The sequence below is a fragment of the Hetaerina americana genome, unplaced genomic scaffold (assembly GCF_022747635.1).
Source record: "Hetaerina americana unplaced genomic scaffold, ioHetAmer1.1.p SCAF_10, whole genome shotgun sequence".
NCBI classification, from domain to species: Eukaryota; Metazoa; Arthropoda; class Insecta; order Odonata; family Calopterygidae; genus Hetaerina; species Hetaerina americana.
The window spans coordinates 56471160-56492672 of NW_027286070.1; the positions used below are offsets into that span (position 1 = coordinate 56471160).

A 21513-nucleotide genomic window follows, 5' to 3' on the forward strand; every position below is an offset into this window, starting at 1 on the left:
GAACCGGTCGCTTTAAAATAAAAATCAGTGGAACTAACAAAGTTGTTATTATCATTCACTTTTTAACTTTAACAGTCATTATTTGGCATTTTCCATCACTATGAGGGGAAAACAATGTACTTTGTATTTAGTTTTGATGAAAATAGCGAAATAATCCCCATGACAAAAAAAACCTCAACAAACAACAGCTTAAGTGAAAAAATCAATAAAATAATATTACGATCTCAAAAACTGAAGAGCGCGTATGAAATAATACAGGAATGGGATAAAGGAAAAATAAGACTCAGAAATAACTGAAAATAACTACCAGCGAAAGGATTGGAATGGCATATATGCGTGATTTAAAAGCATAATATTTTATATAATCTTATAGAGACCCTTAATACGTTAGCTTTCAGGGATTATTATTTTTTCCATACATTAAGAGTAATTGTTACCATCGACAACTAGAATTATAGGAAGCCTGTTGGAAAGCATTAACCAACCGTGAAGGCAGAGTTGTGGAAAGGAAAAGATATGGCATGCAAAATCCGACATCAGGTCTTTTTCCAGAATTCAAGCGACGTCTCAACAAAATAATTCGAAATGAAAACTTCGTCATTTCGTTCGGACAAGTGCCGTTCGGAGTTCTAGCTGAGGACATGGTTTTCCATGATTTTCACCACATATATTTCTTATTTTCTTACACAAAATTTAATTTATTTTACCATAATGCTCCACACATTAGCTTTTTACGCCTATATTTTGTTGAAATCTTGATTACATGAAACGACAATCGCATACTACGAAATAATTCATGCTAAGGATGGATATGTTCACTGAGAGTGTTAGCATGTTTTCGTCGCCAAGCTGTTTTAGCAGTGTTTCCTGTCATCACTGAACAGCAAACGTTTTATTGGTTACTCTAAATTGTTTAGGGAGATTTCAAGGAAAAGCCATGCATTTTAATGCCATTCGTTATAAAATATCCAATATAAATATTGATCAAACAGAAGTAATCCACCTAATTTAAAGCAAAACCTATGACTTTCATTTCTGAATTACGAATAAATGGAATCAGGAAACTAGAGATGAAGAAACGTAGAATGGTGAAGATTAGGACGTTAAAGTTGTACGGAGCCGTAGAGGTTTCAGCAGTGGCTCTTGAGAAAAGGCCGAGAGACCGGGTGGAAATTCGCCAACGATGCGGAGTATGAGTTCGGCGGGGGGTTTGGAGTAGAGGGTGGAAGACGAAGGCTGGGGGGGGGACGCAGAAAGGGAAGGAGGTCGTTCTCGAGGGGGTAACACTAAGGAGTAAGACAACAGAGAGAACTTACAGGGGACTTTCCGGTCCCTGCCCTTCCATTCGGGCCAACATCTTCCCTTCGAATTTCCCCAACTCCCATCCTCCACATGCTAAGACATCGGACCGCCCCCTATCCTCTGTTTCCCCTCCGGCGCTACCCTCTTACTTGCCCCACTCATCTCGCTCTCCCCATCTCTCTCGCAGTCCGCGCCGAAGTCCTCTAAAGGCCAACGAAAACGTGACCCAAGGAGGGTAATGCGGGTGGTGGAAAGAAAGCTAGGCTGGGAAGAAACCCGGGTGCGACGACGGTACACGGAGTGGAAGAGGGAGTGACGAGGGGCGTGAGGAAGAGCGTGAGATGAGAGTGAGAGGGATTTTGTAGTAACCGAACCAAGTGGGAAGGGGGAAAGCGGCGGAGCGATGGAAGGTTCCTGTGGCGCTATCTCCCGGGGGACGAGTAAAACGACAAAGGAAAGAATAGTGGCGATTTCCGCAAAACCCACCCCTCCCCTTGGCCTAGCGGAATCTTTCCCTTGGAATGGCTGTCTGAAGGCAAGATATACTTTCCCGGACGATTTCCTATGGTTCCTGGTCCAATGATAGCACCCCGTAACCGACAAGTGCCCGGCAAACGACACGATTGAGGGCTAGCCGCGACGCGCATGCGCTTTGACATGCCTTCTCTGAGCGCGTCCCGGGGAGAGTGTGTGTTGGGAAATATTACACGAGGGGGTCCCAGGAAGGAAATTTGCCATACAATATAGTTTTTTTCCAACATAGTGGATCTTGAATAGCTGACTGTTTCATTGGCCTTCAGTAAATTTCGGGATGGGAAAGGCAAAAGCGTCAGAATTTGCTATGCACAACATTTATTTCTACTTTCTTCTTACCGAAAGCTTCAGAAATCAATCATAACCTATCTCAATCAATAATCTGAAACTGGATCCAACGTACTCCGTCACAAATCTTCGTGATGGCTTGCGAGATATATCTTGCAAATTTTGGACGACAAGAAATAATTAAAAGAGAACCGCCTTTTAAAATCAGCTTTTTTAACTGACTGCGGTTATGGATGGCAAACTGCACGCTAAATGCCATATAAGGTGAGAGAAAGGATTTCAATTCAGGCTTGACTTCTGAGTTTTATCTCTATCGTCATTTATTTGTACTGGTGTGTGCCTTGGCAAATTTTCAGATACCAGTTTCGATAGTATTGTAATAGTATATGAGCATTATTATAACATACCATAAGAAATCATGGAGAGGCTATGATATTTCAGGGCAAATTTTCCATTTTTAAAGATATATTTCTTGACAAGATGGACCATCTCACAGGATATAAAAAAATGATAAAATAACAAAAATTCTAACTCTAGACCTTAAATATCTATGACACTTTTTGGCCGTATTCGCTAAAAAATTGCAATATTAAATCGAAGGTTACGAATCCCTCACATTTAACAGTTTTCCATGTGAATCGACTGCATTTGATGATAATTTATTCAATGATAACTTATTTAATGATTTGATGATGATATTTTCAGGTTTATTATATCCATCGATTGATTACTACCTCATTGTTAGAATTTCAAAAATCCTGCTGCATAATTGAATCAAAATAATTTGATGCTAAGTCTACTATGATAAAATGGGATACCTATCCTATATTCCATACCATTCACCACCAAAGCATTATTTAGATTGTTTTGACTATGGAATCGGATTAGCGTTAATTACGACATTATACCCCCGTGCTCAATATCGATGCGTCTAATAGCACCGCTATTCACGCCTGTTGGGAAACCAACAGGAAATATCGTGCAGTACGGGAAGCTAACGTCTCTGCTCAGGTTCTTGGGAAGCGGAACGACGCAGTCGGTGATGAGAGCAAGGCATTGGGACGAGGAGGGAGGTTTAGAGGCGGCGAGACGAAGGAAGGGAATAATTGGATGGACGTAGGATTCGGGGAAGAGTGATTGGAGGAGTCGGTGCGGGAACTGCTTATGGGATTACGGAGTGCACGCAAGTCCACTGGGGATGAGAGTAAGTGCTCAGGGGTCGAAGTGGCCAGTACCGATCGGGGAGGAAGAAGGCGGAGATTTAAAGATAACACGGAGACGCAACGTGCGAGAGAACAGCGGAGGGGGTTCTAGAGTGGAAAATCATTCGCTTCCTTCCTTCCTCCCGTCCCTTACCGCGGCCACTAAAAAATTTCCAAACTTTGCACATTAGTGCATTGTCGAGAAATAAAACTGGCCAATTGCCGAGTGCGCTGAATATGCGAGTTTTTGTGGAAACGGAACGATTATTTTGCGCTTATTTCTCATCACGACTGGGGCTATACATTATGCGTTCACTTTCTGTCCACCGCGAATAACGCTTCAGATAACAACGCTGATATTAAGTTTCCGTCGGTGCTTTTCAGATTATTAGCAGATATAACCCGATTTCCTTATAGGAATAGATCAGAGAGAAGTAGTTAGCTAATGCTAATTTTGGTTTACTTGGCAACCGCTGAAATGACAACTAAGTGCGGGGTATCAGAATGACTTTTCAGCGAATCGTATTTGAAGGAAGTCTATCACTCGGTTTACATCCCTAAGTATTATTCACCTTTCTACTTGCATTCTCATCTCAAGTCATCAAAATATATGACTGACTTAGAGGAGAAATATAGTATGACCATTCTAATTCGACGCCTTGAGAAAATTATTACTCACCCAAAACGAACTACAGAATACATGAGTTCTAGGATTTGAATCAGCTAACCAAGATCCTGTCATAAATTTGATTTAACTCTTTCATAAAAACTTATTGAACACAAAACTACCGTTCAAATGCAGAAACTTATAATTATCAAATTTATCTTAATACTAAAATAATTAACATTAGTTGAATAAGCGGAATTACAATATTACAAACGTTATTTAACAATTCAAATTAAATTTAAATGATACAGGTAAAAAATGGTAAATTTCTAATCCAATTAAAATTATGCAATCCGCCATTGTTTTTACTTAGTCATTTCCCTCATCATGCATGCATCGAGAATATAATGGAAATATAAAGAACAATTCAAAATGTGCAACAATTTTTAAAGCATAATAACCCTTAAAAGACTAAGCTTTTTTTAGCATATAATACAGAATCCTCAAAGCTAGTTAAATGTTAGCCTTCATGAAACGAACGGTGTAACGAATCAGCAGACCTTAAAGCCTTAAAATTCATGGCTAATATTTCGTCCCTGGTCACGTTAAAAATTATAGTTTACGTTAACTGCAGCGCATAAAACACACTCATATTAAATGGCTTCTAAATAAAGGAACAAGATAAATGAATCAAAAACGCTATAAAACGTGAACCGATCGGTCAATTTATTTACCGGTGACCTACTTCTGGAACAAGTTACAAGACCCAAAACAACGTACCACATCCACACCAGTACACTCTTTAAAAACATATATACATTTATAAGTCAAACGAAACAAACGAAAAACACCGTGCCGGAGTGGTGGTAAACGTAAAAACCGTGGCGGGGAATGGGCTGGGAAGGGGAGCGGAGATAGGAGACGAGACGGAGCTTCTAAAAGTGACTGCTTGGTCGCGACTCGAAAGAATCAAAGAACTTGAGGGAGTAAATGTGGTACACGAAGGAGTGGCTCTACACACGAATCAATCACCGCTGGGGCGAGGAAGAGAGATAGGGCGAGGCGGCGGCGGCGGGAGAGGCATGGGACAGCGAGCGACGGGGGAGCACCCTCTCCCCCAATCCACTCCCTCGCCCCCTTGATGGCGCGGCGGCGGAAAAGGAGAGACTCAGGCGTGCACGGGCGATAGCGCGCGAGGGAAGGAGGAGGAATGGTGCGAGGGAAGAGAGGGGGTCGCCTGAGAGGAGGATGCGGGAGTGGGTAGGTTGGGGGGGGGGGGCGAGATGCGCAGAGGGTTGGGCGGGGGAGAGTGGGACGCATAGGCGGACGTGCGAGAGAACGGGTGTCGGGGTGATGGAAAGGGAGGTGGAACACTGAGATGGGGAATGAGGCGAAGAAAGAGATAGAGCCTCCAAGAGTGCAAAAAAGAGAGATGAAACTTAGTGGATGTGGGTGGAGAGGCAGGGAGAGAGAGTGGAGGGTGGGAGAGGCAGAAGGCGGGAGGGCAGCGGGAGATAAAGATGGATGGAGGGATGACGAAAGATCATTGGAGGGAGATACGGAAGTTGTAGAAAGGCTTGCTGATACACTTCTTATGGGTTTAGGGGCGGCAGAAATGACAAAATTTGTGTTCGTGTTTACTTTTGAGCAAACAGTCACGTCGGTCTCTGGTTCAACGGAGTAGAATATCAAGGAGCAGGCACGCGACATCCCTATCGTTTCATGCCGCTACTGCTAACTAATCCATTTACTGCAAAATTACTGTCTCAACACATTATGAAAAACGGAAAGGTCAGATGACCTATTCCCTCATTAGGAAAAATTCTCGTATTTTCAATTGAATCATTTTTATAGTATGAGTTTATGGTGTGGAATTACACAGGTCGTCAGAGTCCTTGAAACTTCAATAACCCATTTAGCTTAACTTTAATATATGCTTCGTATTATTACAACTGTAGGTATATTTAGGGCACAATTTGGACAGTAATGTGACATTCAGTACTTAAGAGATTTCCAAAAATTAATTACAGCTAACCACTTCGGTCATGAACCAAAATATTTAAGCGTGACTTTTCGTCCAATTTTCCTTTCTGCCATCCCCTCAGAAAATATCGGTAAGGAAAATATTTCCTGCAAAAACGAGTAAAAATTAATTTACAAGTACACAAAGAAGAAAGGTTACTAAGACGCAAAAGGGAAAATAATATGAAAATTCTTCGATTTTTATCTTCGAACGTAACAGTGATTGTGCATAATACCTGTTCAACAGTGATGTATTAAAATACCCCTAACCATAAGGAGCAAAATGGGTTATCAGTTTTACACCCAAATAGAAATTTATTGCTTTCTTAACATTATTTTTTACAGTGAAACGTTCAAATAACCCAGAATTTTAGCTGAAATCCCACGGCTATTTATAATTTCGAATAATTAGCGCAGCCCGAGCAACTTCTGAAAGAGAAATAAAGAGGAATAAAAAATTCTTCAAGTTTTGCCTCGTCCACACCACTCTCAGGAATCCAGCTACTGAATGTCGCTTAAACCACACCAAGAAACACACTGGACAATCTTACAAAGGCGGCAAGGGAAAGGCAGGAAAATGAAACGGATGAAAAAGGATTCCGTCGGACGGAGGAGGAAACGAAGAAAGTTTAAAAAAGAGGCTAGGGCGTGTGGTGGAAAAGGGTTTGGCGATTGAGGAGCGGAGGCATGGAGTGGATGAGAGATATCTCGTCTTTAAAGAGGCCAGAAATGCTCATGGTACGGAAGGGGAAGGAGTAAAAACTTCCCCACTCACATCCAAATCCAGCCGTTTCTTCCTTCCTCCTCCTCCTCCAAAAGAATCGGCCCGCACCGCCCTGCCAGGCGAAAGAGTGTGGGGCAAGAGGAGAGAGAGAGAGAGAGAGAGAGAGAGAGAGAGAGAGAGAGAGAGAGAGAGAGAGAGAGAGAGAGAGAGAGAGAGAGAGAGAGAGAGAGAGAGAGAGCGAGAGAGAAAGAGAAATTCCAAGCGTAAGCGCGAGAGGAAGGAAACGGGAAAAGAGGAGATCGAATGCCTTTTGCGGGAAGGCGGAAAAAGCCCACACACACTGCCTATTCGTCTTCCAGCCCCACAACCCTTTTTACGCTCCCCACTCACCCACCCGCCTGACCCACCCCATTCGCCCTAGGTCACTTCGGAGTCTTGTGCCGGACGCTCTCTCCAGAGGGACTGGGGAGGAAAAAAATGCAGCGGGAGGGTAAAAAATAAGATAAGAGGTCCCACACATTCGTCTCAAAGCGAGAGATTTCGGTTCATCTCTAAAATAGCCATCCCATACACTTCTCTCATTGGCCAATCAATTCTCGCCGACCCTCCGAAAAAAAGGTTGGTGCCGACGTCCTCACACGCCAGGGGTTTGCACGTGGCAGCGAAGTGGGAGCGTTCCGTGCAAATGAGAGATGTAAAATTGTAGACGGGATGGTCTCTTGGTTGGGAAGGGGATTGCCATTTTTCGGCCAATGCGGCACCCATCGTCGTGCGACCTGATCCCTCAGAGACGCTGCCTGCTAATCTGCCATTTCAACCTCCCTTTTTTCTCTTCCGCTACTCCCATACTACCGATCGCCCGCACCTCGGAGACGCACAAATAGGTATTCCCACCGCCGCCATCGTGTCACTCGGAAAGCGCTCCTCCTAATTGGTTGCTCGTATCGCCCGCAATTTGCAGACACGGGCCGTGGAAGCGATTCCATCTCGACTGCGAAAGCGGCCCCATGTGGCGGCACCCTCTTCCCGTCATCCCCGCGACCCTCCATCCTTCCTCCCACCCATTCCCTTCAGCAGCGCGTACGACCGACTTGTTCGGGTATGTGAAGACATCAAAAAGAAATTCTTCACGAAAATTTTCAATGGAAATACGCCAACAGCAATTCGATGATCTTAATTCTCTAGGTAGGTATAACTACCAATAGACCTAAGAAATTCTCGCTCAAAGTGAGAGCATCAATTAAGTTAAGCGTGACTTATCACGGCAAACGTCGTAAAAAGAACGCAGAGCGTCTTGCAAGTGCGTGGAAACACTTGGTCTTTAATGGCATGAATACAAGTTTATATATTTGAATGCCAAGTCTAGATAGCTTTCCAAGTTTCCCAACTAAAAACTAAGGAACTGAGAAACTGAGGAACAGAGAAAAGATTACGCGTCCAGACTTGAATAAAAATGTTTCAATTTAAAAATAGCACAAGTAGTAATAGGGAATCTTATACCATCATATGGATCATATACTATAACATATTTATTTTAAGCGCAATCGGTGACTCTAGAAGTTTAAAAATTGCTAGAAGTTGCACAGTAAAAAATAATTCGCATATACTAAGATTCGAGCGTGGATATCAATTTCCAGCAGTGGGCTGAAGCCAGTTAGGTTACCAATGAAAAGTTTTCGGGCAGATATTGATAAATCCAGGTTCGATATCCCGTCTAGGTGAGTGAATTTCCGTTTAGGGAGACTTTCATGAAGAGGACTAATCATTAATACTGTCTTTGATCAAAAATAATAAGCTCTTATGCTCGAATCAGACTCGGATTAAAAAATGCTCATGCATCCAAATCATAGCCGGGGCTACTGAGGCTATTTTACGGCAAGTTTATCACCGCAATTTCAATTTATCCAAAAATACCTCACCTAATATCAATATACGCACAAACCACTAGTTTTTAAGCTTAAGGCATTCACAGTTTAGCAGATTATGTTTCCTTCTCTTCTAACACCCGCCTTCGCTTCCCACGTGATAAATTTAGTCGTTGGCTAGAGAAATTTGAGTTTGAGGCCCTCTTGCCCTTCATACCAGCCCCGCCACCTCGACCTTCTTGTGGAGCCCTCTTTAAAAACAACACCCCCCTCTTGTTTCCACATCCGCGTTATCCCAGAGGGCCAACTTCCCACTTTGATTCTCTCTTCCCATTTCACCTCCCGCTCCCTATTCCCCTTTTCCTCCACGCCTACTCCTAATCCTTAACTTGACTCCAACCCCCTCTTCCTCCGTTTCCCAACGGCGCCGGATCCACGACTTCCCCCAAGCGCCAAGAAACGAAGCATAGTAAGCTCTGGCGGGAAAGAACGCGGAAAGCAGTTGAACTTCTTGTCGGTTGGAGCGAAATTAATGTTTAGAGCATATGTAGCCACGTTACTCGAGTCCTGCGTGCACGGGATTTGGCAGAGAACATTTTCATACATGCCAGCCAGAATCGTCCACATAAAGCGACCAGTTCCGTTGCAAATTTTAATGCAAAAATGATATCAAAATTATTTCCTGTCTGAGTTGAGAATAACAAGAGGTAAGAAGTTTAGCGTTGATCGTTACTTTATGACGTTACGAACCATGACCACCATGTGGAAAATCTTGCAGAGGTAGAAATATCAGCCTATATCACCTATCCATCAATTAGGAGATTAAAGAAGAGAGATTTTAACACGACACTTCATGACGCATTCCTCCAACATGATATCAGAATTCGTAATTATTAAGTCGGGTGATATAGAAGAGTACTAAAACCAAAGTGAATAACTGGTGAGGGATTGTCAGCTTGAAAATTCTTAGGCATAGGTTAACTAGTTTTTTGTGTGGCGCCTAATCAATTCAATGATTTGCTTTTAAAAGGGCAAAATATTTAAGACAAAAGCTTTACAGCATGTTACGATCGTTTTTCCATAAGTTTTCCAGTAGGTTAAAAAAATAAAGAAACGGTATTAATACAGCCAGGAACTAAGGAAGGTTCTTTTCAATATTAAGCCAGTCAAATTTACACAATTCTCGAGGAAAATGAAAATCGGCCGATAATCACTATTTATGAATAAATATTACATTTTCTCTCCTCACACACTGAAGAGCTAATTCGATCTTTCCCCTGGTCTGCCAAATGGTATTTTTCCTATCTTATCAATTGAGAACGTTTAACGTACCAAAGTAATTGCACTGGATACGTCCGTTTCTCAATAGAAGAACAGAGATAAAATGTTGGTGCAGTGGAAGATAAACTGACTTTCCACGCCGAAGACAGGTCTAATCCCAAGAGTGGATATTTCTTAGAGAGTGTCTCAGCCCTCTCCTTGATACTGCGTGAGGAACATTTCGAGCGTATAGCCACTCGGAATGGACGCAGAGCGGCAGGTTCCCGGAGGTGTTCCGTTGAGAGCACTTAATGCCAAGCCGGTGTTCCTTCTGCTCTTCTCTCGCTCCAGCCTTGGTACCACCTAATCTTCTTAGCACAAATAACCTTAGCTTTCGAGCGATCACTAAAATAACTTCTCCCACACCGCTACGTAACAAACGCACAGGGAATTACTTATGGCCGCTTATGAAAAGGCAGTAGAAGGCTGGTGTGTCAAACGAAAGGTACTTAATTCACTTCAAAGCACTCTGCACCAGTAATAAGAGATAATTTAAAAGAGCAATTTCTATCCCGTGACGGATACGTCGATCTTACAGTAAAATACAAATGAGCACAATTACTAGATAAGCGAATTGAATTACCCCTAATTACATTTCTCTCTTCTCGATGTTTTTCCAGCTTTGGCAACGGACACCTTTCAATGTGCGCAATAAGTAAAGGCATAAAAATATAAACCCCAACTCCCACGAAAGTTTTGGTGATGAAATTTTCTCTCTTGATCGCGTGCTTCGTGAATGAAAGGCGAGCATTTTAATCAATCATTGTCGGAGTCGATTTTTTTTATTTTATCCCAGTGGTTTAATCTACCGATGAAGTCTGAATAACTTCTCCGGTATCGGGTTACATTGAGTGTTCTAGGTATTTATGAAGCCTTAGGCCCCTGTTATCAATGGTTTTCCAGATCTGGGACTCTTACGAGTCTCTTACGTCAAAAATCGCACGGGAATTGAAGAGAGAGGCTCTTAAAATACCCTCAGAGCTGAGACACGACTGTTAATACGGGTCTTAGCCTGGCTTTCCCTCTAATCTTTAACCGCCGCTGCTATCTTGTGCCAACCCTAACCGATGGTACCAACCAACACGTACATTAACCGACGCATCCTCATTTTCTTGCTCCCGTACATCCTCCTCCATGCCTCCCCCGCCTCGCTTTCCCTTCACAATCCCCCTTCTCTCCTTTCGTTCTCCGACACGCCCCAGGATCCTCATCCTATCCACCCTCTGAACCCATAAATCGCCACTCTGGTTCCAAACCTCTTCCCTCCTCTCTCTCCCTCCCCAGCGACCATTTCTTGCTTCCACCCAGCACTCTGCGAACCCGCCCGATGCTGCGATGCATCGATGGAGACGAGTCGGTAGTTCTTGAGGAGAGGAACGCTTCCAGCGACTACCAAACGCCACGATGGCGATTTGCCATGCGAGTGCGTGTGCCCTTTGAAAAGATCCAAAATGCGAATGGAGACATGAGCAAGACTCTCGACTGAAATACGACTTGAAATAGAAGGCCTAGGTACATGCAGAATAGTGCAATATTAACGCGTCAGGGAAACTTGATGAGCCATGGGGGCAGTTAAGACACAATAGGTGATTGATTATTCAGTTTACGAGTGAAATATGATGTAGTGTACGTAATATAAGAACGATGTGGAATATTTAAGATTAATATAAATGAAATCCATGCGGGACATGTTGATATGCCTGGCTGTGTGATAGAGGTATTTTAGGAAATGCAGGATTTTAGTAATGTAAAAAGAGAAGAATACAATTTGTCGACCACATTTTTCCTCCTACAGTATACGATTCATAGTGCCTTTCAAATGAAATTTTAAGTAAAAATTTCAATATCTGCGAATATTGAACTCATAACTTAAAATCATACTTGATAACACAATTTGTAATTTTATTGGAAATTTAAACAATTTTTTTCCTTTGATATCACGCATGAACCCCTTAATGACTCGGGTAACCTCGTCAAATAATCGAACCTCGCTACTGAGCGTGTAATCATTTCAATTTTCTGTGTTTCATAAAAGAAACCTTGTGCCGCAACCCTGGATACAGGCGTGATACTTATCGCGGTGACGATAATTCTGTCAATTTAAAACATTTATCAAGAAAGAATATTACTCCCCACTCCCCTGGCTGTCATCCTACGCTTCCCACTCTATCATTCTCGCCTCACCTTCTCCTGCTCCTCTCCCATTTTCCCACCTGGATCTCACCTCCCTCGTCCACCAGTCCAGCCCGTATCTTTTTCTTAGGTTCGTCACTGAACCAATCCTCACTTGTGGTGCATACCATGACTTGATACTTCTAACGCTATCCATTATTTAGAGTCGCTCGCCCCTCGTCTGTATTATCCAATCCATGAGTATTACTAATTCTTCTCCTACTTTTTACGGAAATCATTACATTTTTTATTTCATACGATTGACGTTTTTATCTACAATCGGTCACCGTTTTTGCTTGAGAGACAATTCTCTTTGGGTCACTTTAAAAACGTCAGTTTGGCACTGCTTATTTAGTCGAAAACATGAAAAATAAAAATGAAGATATGGAAATGAAAATTTTATAAACATTTCAAGAGGGAGGAAGAATTCTGGCAAGTCAACTGTGAGATAAGTTTACCCTATTCGATTCTGATCGATTTGATCCCAGTGATAAGGCATATTTTTTCCATGTTGTTTGTGTTGGTGCATGTATATACGTAAGTTATGTGTTATATCACCTTATTTAATTGTTCGTGCTACTTTACCTTCAGCTAGTTAAACTGAAACTAGAACTCAATATTTGAATGTACCTGTAATCGTCTTTATAGTCTACCTTTTAATACAAGGTACTACCAGTTGTTGACCAGTGGTTCAATAGTTTGCCACAGTATGTACTGAAAAGTAATACTTAAGAGTTAAACTTTAATAGCGAAGTCACATGAAACGGTAAAATAGTTGTTTTTAAATTCCATATTTCAGCAAAAATACTCAGGAGTAGAGCCGTATATGTATAAAAGGGAATTCATTCCAATACAATTATGAAAAGGCTGACCATTTCCTCATTGTGTAAGTTCAAACATTTTATTAGCGTGTTTCTCTTGTCCAAGGTGAATCGATATTTAATTGGTTATAGCACCAGTTTTCTATCAATTTAAACATTGACATGGGAATTCGGTATTTCAAGAGAAGAAAAGCTGAAAATATAAAATTCATTTGTCGATTCTTCAATATTGTTCAGCGGCCTAAAGCAACAAAAACCTCATTTCCTACCCAGAAGGACTTATCCTACCTAAAATTTAAATATGAATCTAAGCCGTTAGGTTATTTATGAATTCTTTATATGCTGTCAGTGCGGAAAGAAGGAAGGATTAAATAAAGGATTCCGACGTCCTTAATATGGTCGTTTATCCCTATTCCTCTCCTCCATTTTCCTGGCACCGACACGGTACTGTCCCCTCCCTCACCACCTCTATCCCTGTCGCCCCCTTCTCACGTGTTCCCCCTCACGACCCACTCTTTCGCTTTCCGAGACTTAGCGAAACCCCTCCCCCCACATTCTACAACCTACTCTGCCTTCTTTTCCAGGAGGAACCGCTAGTGAAGACGAATGCCTCTTCCTTTCCTCCAAAGCACGGGCAAGAGGGAGAAGAAGGGGAGGATCTTAAGGGCACATGAGGAAGGCAGTGGATTAAGGAGTAAAGAGAGAGAGAGTGAGGCGTTGGGAAGGGTAGTCGGAGGAAGAAGGGGGAGGGGAACAGGAAAGGGGTGATGGGAGGGTCAGGGGAAAGAGGAAAGCGGTGGGAGGAGAGAAGGTGGCGGGAACGAGAAGGATGGTGCGGCGGAAAGAAAAGGCTTGGATTATGCCCCCCCGAGAGTTCGGGTTGTTGCCAATAGAGAGAGGGCGGAGGTGGCAGAGGGGTCAGGGAGAGGGGAGGCGGCGGGAGATAGAGACCGGCTGCAACTCGGGAAGCTGGCGGGGATGGGGGGGATCGGGCGAGGAGGGTTAAAAATTTTTTTCGTGCGCGGTCCTCGTGGTAAGACTGCCAAAGCGGGAGGAGCCTCCCCTTCTTCCGCTCCGCTATGTTTTCCCCGTGACCGGAATATTCAATCTTGGCGCTAATTCATTTCAATCAAGGAAAGAAGAATCTAGGCATTAATAAATTTGAGCAATGACGCACCCGGAAAAGGGTGACCGTACTTATAAAAAAAATGGAGATCTTATCCTTACCATAGAAGTTTATCCCCCCGCAGCTAAAATTAATCATTTAAAAAGTCTAAGGGGTCCGGAGAGGGTGATAACTCAAGTTTCTAGTTCCGGAAATTTAGTTTGCTCCCGAGATTAAGCGATCTCGAGAAACTGAACATTTCAAGACCAGAGCCAAATTCTTTCAAGAGAGGTGGGGAAGAATGAGGTTTTTCCATGCGAAACTGAGATATATTTTTTAGTACTATAAATTATTTATAGGTAATAGGGGGCACAGGAGAAGGAATATATGTTAAACGGAAAATATTTTATAGCATTTGGCAGTTTGATGAACAATTCAAAATTCCAAGTATCAGCAAATGGAAAATGGGGTGATTCCTTGTCTCCAAAAGATGGACCGCTTTGACTCGTTGCACCAATGTGCTATATCCCATAAAAATTCTGAAGCGGCTTAATTTTCTTCTCATGAGTGATCAAAAACAGAAAATGATTATGCGCTATTAATATGCTCAGCCTAGAAAAATGTGAAAACATGAAAATTTCCAATGCGAGTGATTTGTTTGCCCCGCCAATGAATTTGGATCAAAGAAAGGAAAATCGGCTTCATACCTATATTTCGCAGCTATTTTTAAGTTTTTTTATTTGCCCTCAATCGAATTGAGAGGAAAGACTTGAGCGAAAAAGGTTTTCATTCCGTCATTGAAGCCATTGAGAAACGAAGAGCTCGTGAAATGACCCCCAGCATTCACAAAACGAGTCCCCGCGCATCTCTCGTATCTGTCCATGCACAACGGCTTTGGAATCACACACAGATCACTTCGCTGGCACGAAGTGGATCTTATCACCCGACGACGCTGCCGACACTCGGAAACCGACGAGTTAGCATTAGTTTACGTTGTAAGGATGACCGAGCCGTCAAATCGAGAAGCGCCACTGGGTAAATTGGGTGCGCTGCTCGCGGGGAGCGTGCTACTGAAGAGAGGCAACACTTGGGGTAGGGGGTCCGCGTAGCCGGAGCTTGAGGGGGTGGATGTTGAGGGTTGGGAGGATCGAAGTTTCTTGGTGGAGAGGACGGTGGGTTGGGGGAGGGGAGCGCAGGTGGGACCGTAGATATCTGCGGTTATAAATCCGGCACCTCTGTCTTCGCTGCATGTCTGGGTGGGGCTGCCTGTGTTAAAATCGGAGAACCGGGGCGGGGGAGACGAAGTTGGGGTTTTGCGGAAGAATCTGGAAAATGGGGAGCGCTGAACGGGCCCCTGATCTTCGCTCTCATTTCCTCCCATCCGCCTCTTCCGGCAAGGGATGAAGGAATCGACCCCTCATACAGTTCATGCGCCATTTTCATTGAATTCTGAATTATATCTGAAAATATAAAAAATACGAAAAACGTCGTATCCGCTCAACACAAAATCTTTCACCTAACGCGTAGTGGTACTCTTCCATACTTAACGAACACCCTACAATAATCGTATTTTAGTGGATATTGAAACCTTTATCGGCATGTTCAACTGGCTGTTTTAAAATTATATTAGCGCTATATGCAATTTGAAAATATTACTACACTACAGCAAATTTTAAAAGAGAATTCATGCAACTAAAACTAAGTTTCACAATAAAAAAGTCATTGTCAGTTCTAAAAAGCAGTAACTTATTTAGTACACCTTCGAAATCCCATTAATTGGGATATTAGAATAATATTTGTCATTTTTTAACTAACTGCAACTTCAAAGACCAGTCATTAACGACATTTAGAAGTAATCTCCCTATAACTAAAAATCCTGTGAAATTGGCGGGTATGCGATACGCGCGTATATTTTTCAAGCGAATTTTATTTACTGAAATATTTGGCTACTTGGTGCGAAACTGTTTGACGTAGCATTAAATCAAAGAACCTACACCATTCATATCTACAGGAATCGATTTCGAGTCTGCTGTAATATCTGACTGCTATTATAAGTCGTAACAGCTTAACATTTTATCATGAAAATAAAATAGACCAAAAATCACCAATTTTGACGTTTTCCTCGCGCCCATTTATGTCTTTTCAGTGGCTTCTCACAGAGTGAGGAAACAAATCTATTTTACTGAGGGGCTGTTTGAATACAGGCAGCAAAGGCTACTTACGTCTTACAAGAAAACAGTGAATTAAAGGTTAACGATACGAAATTTAATTTAGCCTAACTGAAATGCTTTCTCAATTAGAACGCGATGATGTAAATGAGAGTCGATATAAATTATACGAGTCCTCTCGTAAAATTAATTGCCAGATTCATAAACTATTTCAAATAGATCCGAATTAAAGCGAACTTAAACCTCTTAGCATGCTAGAGGTTAAACAGGGGGAGGAAAGGGTGATAGGTGATGGCAAAAAGCTTTGCAATAAAAATAAGGGTTGGTTAATGGGGGGCATGGATGGCCAAAGGAAAGATTTTAGCAGCCGGAGAGTGAGTAAAAAGTAAGATGCATTAACGGCAGAGTTATAAAGGCTTTGATGCTGAGATATAAAGGAAGGAAAGAGATAATTCTTTGCAGGGAAGGGAGTTTAATAATGGCACTCAAGTCTCCGGACTTAAACGAGTATGAGGTTGTAAAAACCCTCGGGATATAAACCGAGAATGCCAGGGAAAAATAGAATTTTTATACAGAAAATAGATCAAAAAGTAGTCTTTTATTGAAATTAATACTACTGCTAATAGGCGAATACTCGGCAAGAAAGGAGGGTGAATTACAAAAAAAAACCATATTACGAGAGCTCACTTTCACACAAAATAATACAAATTAGTTTGAGATGAACTTTTTCTTTGAAGCCTTATATTCGTTGATTCTTCACAGAAAAATGCTTTGAAATAGGTTGCTTAGATCATCCCATTCTACGGATAATTCATTATCAGGCGAGATAGCTATTTCTAAACGTAATTTTAACCGGCATAAATGGGAGACCAGAACGAGTAAAAGCTCTTTATTACCGCAACAGAAACGGAAGCTTATGGAAAGAAGGACAAATATTATTTTAGTAACTCATCTAGGTAAAAAAAATCCCCGATACAGTTTGAGAGCCGGTGCAGGCACCGCGAATGGAGGGCGAGAAGATCAAAGGTTATCTCTAGGATGTTTTGAATTCACAGCGCAGCGGAAGAGGGCGGTTTTCCGGACGGGCCCACCACGCCTGATGAGCGAGAACAGAGATAGAATAACGAAAGCTGGAATTTCGCTTTGTGAACCCCGGCGTCCACTTTATGTCGACTGATCTACGAGCCGGAAGACCGAGTTGGAGAGATAAGACTCCTGAACACGAACGGATTCCCTGGCACTTAAAAAGGCCACGTTCCCTCCAAAACGATAGAGCAAAACAATCCACGCGATCCAGCGAGTGGGAGAGAGCGAGGAAGGGGTGTGGGAGGAGATCCGCCGAAGGGATGTGTGGCGTTGATTAGGGGGGGACACGGGAGACCCGGAAGGCGGGAGGGAGGCTGAAAGGCTGGTCCGTGCACGGATGATGAGTATGGAGGGGAATGGCGGGACCTCGAGGGGAATTTAATGCAGAGGACACAACTCACGGTGCCGACGCCGGCTGTGCGTGCAGCGTATCGGCCGTAGGCAAGAGAGGTTGTCGGGAGACGACTGCCACAAATGTGTGTCTGTGCGTGGAGCCAAGGGGGGGAGGGAGGAGCGGGGCTAGACTGGAGAGAAGTTGGGGAGAGTCGAGCGCTATGGAGAGATACCGCTGCAGAGTATGGTGCGGGGGGAGGGAGGCGAGGCGGGAGCAATAAAAGGGACGCATTGGGAGGGAAAAGCCGTAAAGCAAAAGATAACGCGGAAGATGGCGAGGGCGAGAGGAGCGGGCGGCCGGTTCGTGGGCCGGCGGGGCCGCGTCGAAATATGCGTAGGGGATGAAGTTAAGGAAGAACAGGGAGGGGGTGGTGGGCGAGTAACATGAAGTTCCGCAAAGGACGGGAAGCAGTAATGCTGCGATGGGGACGCTATGGAGTAAGGTGGGGTGCGACGACGCTCGGTACACGACGGGTCAAAATAGTCAGGTGGGAGGTGTGCTATTATTGGAACACGGGGGCAAGGAGTCAAAGACGCGAGCTCGAAATATGGTGAGCTTTTAATATTATTAGAACATTTAAAATCAGTAAACAATTTTGTAAAATCATGAGCATGGAATCAAGAACTTCGAAAGGTGTATGAAATTTAATTCAAAATTCCAATGAAGTGATTTCAATTCTCACGCCGCTATGCGTTTAAAAGATGATGCACTCGACAATTTCAAACACAGCTGGAATAATTTGTTCAAACATACAGCTAATGGGTTTTGATAGAAAAATTATTATTTTGCTATGACGGAACCATTATCCCAAGTGCTATCGTGATGAAAAGTCATTCATATAAAATCAAAGCATTATACTATCAAAGCTATTAAATATTTGAAACAGTGGAACCAACCGAATCCTCTGGCATCGATTTAATTTTGAATTTATTTTAATTTTCAGTATGTAGTTCATTTCATGTCTTTCTTTAATACATTTTTGACGAACTGACTTCAATCTCATTTTAAATAGACAGCGGATATCGTATCTTCTCGTTTAACGTCCATGTGTTAGTTTGAAGGGCAGGAAAAAGATTAGCCTTTGATTAAAAAGCCCAAGAATTTACCTGGAAAATACGCCAATGGAAATTTAAGAAAAATCATTACTAAAGATATGTAGTACTTAGAATTATCTTTTCCTAGTTATTGATCTTGGTAGCTATTCATTGTATTTTCAAAAACTCAAAGCAGTATACACATACATGTAGGAGAGTAGTATGTATAAAGGTTATAAACATCATTATCGCTAGAGTAGTCATCGGAGGATCCATATGTTCCAGCAAAAATCAATGCAAGCCAATTCTTTAGTTTTTCCAAAAAAACAAATGCGTTTAATAAATGAATACATGCTTATTTACCATTTTCGGAATATTAAGTCTCTCGACGAGAAATACCATCACACAGCTGTATATATTTTAACGACTACACTGTGATAATAAAATAAATAAGATGTGAAATAAGAGCAGCAGCTATATATGTGAAATAAATCTCCCGTGACTCCACAGATGGGTTGTAAATTGGTAAAAGAACAAGTAATAACATATGCCTACATTAGGCAGATTTAATCCTGCTACTGCGTAGGGTTGAATGAGAGGTATTACAAATATGCTCGAGAAACCTAAAGCTTATCAGAATACATTTTCCTGGATTTTGTCTTTCCTATTCCCTCTTACCACTGGAAAGCTCTACTTAATCGACTTAGACTTCTCCAAAGAGTGACGACAGGCAGAGACTTCGAGTGAGGAGGCAGGACAATTCAAAAGTTTTTGACTTAAGAGAAATCCACGGACACCTAAACTCCAGAAATATTTTCCCCAGGTAGGTATAACATATCAGGTGCTTATTAGAAAATGAACTCCCAGGCGTGATAAACCGATCCAGATTGAAAGAGAAATGGAAACCAAATCCGTGATTAAGTCACCCCCGCTAGTAATGTTCATCAATTTGAGAGAAAGACGTTCGATATTTTCCAACGTTTTTGTTCACTATTGCACTTATTTAATCCTTTTATTTTTCAAATTCGAGCAATTAGTGATATTCATAGCCAATGAAATAATTGCTATAATGAGATAAATCATGCCTCTTCAACATCAATATTAACCCTTGACAATACCAGACTATAGCCACGGTGAAACCCATTACTATTTTATTGAAGAGTGAATGCAAGTAAAACACAATGGCATATATGCAGCAATGAAACGTGAATACTGGAAGTTACACATCGTATTAGTATTCAATTTATAGAGTTTACCGCTGACTAGTTTACTAAGTTTAGGAGGGATTTACGGTAAATATACCAACACTGGGAGTTATTGCGGTTAGAAATCGAATCCTTATCCATGAATCGATTTGCCAGTGTGCTTTTAACGTAACAACGACGTTTCGCAAATTTAACTATGAGCTCGTCTCAGATCCCTCGTTGGAGTCACTGCCTCAGCACGCATCCCTTCCCCGAAGACCCATTTCGTTTATTTTAACGCGGAGGAACATAAGGCACGGTTACCCACCTCCTTGACGGAGACCCTCGGGGATGAAAGGGTTGGTTGGGTGGCGGCGGGGTAGGGGTCGGGAGAGGCAGTGAGGGAAAGGCAGAGGAGAGAGCGACGAGTGAAGGAAAACACGCGCAAAGACCCTAAAAGAGAAGACGTGTATGGGAAGGCCCGTTGATAAAGCGAGGCGTGGGAGGGTGGAAAGCAGGATGGGGGTTGGAGGGGAGGCGCCAGGGAGGGTCGAAGGAAGGGGCAGGTGGGTCGGCGGTGGGTTCCATCTGTTACGAGGCTTAGGAGGCAAAATGCGCAAAATTGAAATAGGGATGTACCCGCCCCCAGGAGAAGGGCTTTGAGCAGAGGAGGTGCGCGAGGTGAAGTAGCGGGGCGCGGGGCCGGGGGCAGGGGAGTGCGCGGGAAAAGGGGACCCGGGTGGTGGAGGCGGAGGTTTGGGTAAGATGAGGAGGCGGCGGGAGAGGGCTGCGAGCATTCCCCGGGGGGCCGCAGGGAGGGGCCAGGGGGCGGGGCGTTGGGGCGTGGGTTTGCGTCGGGGGTGGGAGAATCAGGGGAGGGAGGGGGGCGGGTCGAAGTCGGCGAGATGATAAGGGAAATTCACGAGAGTGCGGAGAGCGGAGTGAGATATTCAAAGGCTTATTTATAGGCCGAGAGCAAAAGAGGAAGACGAGAAAGAAGAAAAGCAACCGGCTCGGGCCGACACGATCTTGATATCAATCATAATTTTCTCATTTAACGGTGCAAGTAATGCATAGAATCTAGATAGGGCACCTGCACAAATGCCTTAAATCGGAGAGGTTTACTTACTTACTCCTAAGCTTTCACTTTTCTTGAAACCACAACACTATATTATATCGTTACCCTTGAGGTGCCTCGTGCGAGTGAAATACACGTAACTTTACGCGAAATTATACCACCAAGTCAGGTCATGAAACTCAACTCGTACTTTTATTATGAATACACAAAATATTGCGCCCAAGGAGTTGAAAAAATAAAATTTAATGAGACATATTAGCTCTTAGACTAGATTCTTGAAATATTATAAGACATTAATGAAAACACAGAAACATGGAATTAATATGTCTAAATTTTTAAAATATAAAATTAATTGAATAAGTATACGATTTCACTTCTAGAAGCCACTGACACGGTAAGATGTTACTCTTGAAAGATTGCATGTGAATGAAATAAATAAATGTAAAAACAATCAAAATATCATGCAATTAAATGCTTCCTTAATAGGACTGTAAATGCAAGAGAGGCCCTGCTTCTGGAGTTCACAGAAAAACTCAACGATCATTAGATAACACCATCCAGGACTCTTCAAAGTAAAATAAATTAAACAATAAATCCTATGGCTCAG

General features: G+C 42.7%; 1 protein-coding gene across 14 annotated transcripts in view; it reads right to left on the reverse strand.

Annotated features, from left to right (window-relative positions):
- Positions 1 to 21513, reverse strand: part of LOC139700149 (CUGBP Elav-like family member 1) — a 1070669-nt gene that overhangs the window by 663425 nt on the left and 385731 nt on the right. The window lies entirely within an intron of this gene.